The sequence below is a fragment of the Lepus europaeus genome, chromosome 3 (assembly GCF_033115175.1).
Source record: "Lepus europaeus isolate LE1 chromosome 3, mLepTim1.pri, whole genome shotgun sequence".
Classification (NCBI taxonomy): domain Eukaryota; kingdom Metazoa; phylum Chordata; class Mammalia; order Lagomorpha; family Leporidae; genus Lepus; species Lepus europaeus.
This window is the reverse complement of record NC_084829.1, coordinates 134,306,856-134,308,831: the sequence shown is the minus strand read 5'-3', so window position 1 is coordinate 134,308,831 and position 1,976 is coordinate 134,306,856. Positions and strand designations below refer to the sequence as shown.

The 1,976-nt window shown below is 39.7% G+C and overlaps 1 pseudogene; it reads right to left on the bottom strand.

Annotated features, from left to right (window-relative positions):
• Positions 1 to 1,236: 1,236 nt before the first annotated feature.
• On the bottom strand, positions 1,237 to 1,367 carry LOC133757185 (U2 spliceosomal RNA; annotated as a pseudogene).
• Positions 1,368 to 1,976: the final 609 nt, after the last annotated feature.

The following is a 1,976-nucleotide window of genomic DNA, read 5'->3' as shown; positions in this document are numbered from 1 at the left end:
AAGCCAAGCCACTGATGAGAAAACTAGTAAAATAAAGAATATATGAAGTAATTTGGACCTATAACAAAGGTAGGAGAAATAAAAAGGAAGGAATAGATGTGTAAGAAGAATGTAAAAGAAGAATTCATTAGATCCTGATGCGGTGGATGTAAGAGATGAGACCTTGACAATTCTGTGTGTGGCAACAGAAATAGAGGATCAAAAGGAGGAAGTGTTAGTGTTGTTTTTTCTGCCTGGAATGTGGTATTCCTGTGGGAAGCACCTATAATAAATATCACTCAAATGCTGATGGAATGAAAACACTTTATCAACTTATTTATGTATCCTTTTAAGGGTTCAGGAGGGGAAGCTATTGATTCTCTGAATGAAAATTTGGCAGATATAATTCTGGTGTTCATTCTTAAGATAACAGATAAAAAGTCTAAACCAGGATACCAGTAGAAATTCTGAACTGTGTCATGTATTAAATCTGATCTGCCCAGCACAGAGTTGCCTAAGTGGAAAGGGGCATGTTGTTGGCTTCATCTGAGTCTCTCCTCTCTTTTCCTCTTTATCGACTGTCAGTTGTGTCAATTTCTTACATTCGGGTAGGTTGGGAACTCATAAGGGAGAAAAAGCAGATCTTGTGAGAACAGAGCATCACTATGATTGGGCGCCACATACTCTGACCTTATGGACGTTTAGAATCAGCTTTTCTATTGCAGGCAGCGTGCCTTGTCTCAGGCAGATGCATCTCCACTTGAGGTGGCTGAATGACATTCTGTCTGTGGTCTTTAACTCATTGCTCTCCAGGTGGATCAGGTAGACCACCTGGATTGGGCCAAGGTGACATCATACCCATCGTATCTATTTTTTGCAAGTGACAAGCTCTGGGTTTCTAGATGCCTACTGAGTATTTGTGGCTACTTTATAGAACATAACTACCATGGGTAATGTGAATCAACTGTGTAAGAAATGCCCTTAGGTATCTCCTGCATATTCTTTATTTTCATTATGTAGCAGTCACCCAATTTCCCCTTTGGAAATTAGGAAAAATCATTCCAGCCCGCCACACAATCCTTTCTTTGCCTGATTGTTATATTATATCTCTCTCCTGGCTCTGCCACCAAAGAAGTTAGCCTCTGTGGCCTCAGTCTTTTCCCCAGCTGCAGGAGAAACATCAGAGGCTCTCAGAATAACTCTTGGGAGTCTCTCCAACCTCATGAGATAAGGGGGCAGTTCCTCTCTGCTTTGGGATGGAGGTGGGCTGTGGCTCACAGCTCAGCCCCATACTGTGCACAATATCTTCTTCCTAAGATATTGGTCTCACAAAAATATTTTCTCTCCAGTTTTTACACTTGATCTTAGCCAAAAGGCCGAGAAGCGATCTCCAGTTTTTAAAAACCCTTTTGTATTCTTGATGTCATTGAAGTGTTCCAGGGTTATGAAGCAAAAAAAATTTTTGTACCATTTTCTTTATACATTCTTAATAGGGGGCTCTGTATAGAATCTGACATGCATTATAGTGAACTGTTTAGCAGAAATTTCTTTTTGTTTCCCCAAAGAAAACTTTTACTTAAGGAATATAAACCTTGTGCATTCCCTAAGTACAATTTTAGGAATATAGTGATTCTTCCCAGCACACTTTCCCTCCCACTCCCACTCTCACCCCTTCTCCTCCCTCTCCCGTTCCCAGTCCCATTCTCCACTAAGTTCCATTTTCAACTAAGTTTATATACAGAAGTCCAACTCTATACTAAGTAAAGAGTTCAACAATTTGCACAAACAGAGTCAAAAAACAAACTGTTCGTCAACAGTCGAAACAAGGGCTGCTCAAAGTCATTGCAACTTGAAGTTAATTTAACCTTTTTTTAGGAACCTAATTAACTTTAAAGAAGCACCCAAGAATGATGCATCTTTTTTTAGCACTTAGACATAGTTATAATATAACTCTTTGAGGATAGAGGTCCTGCATGGGAAGTTAGTGCATAGTGACT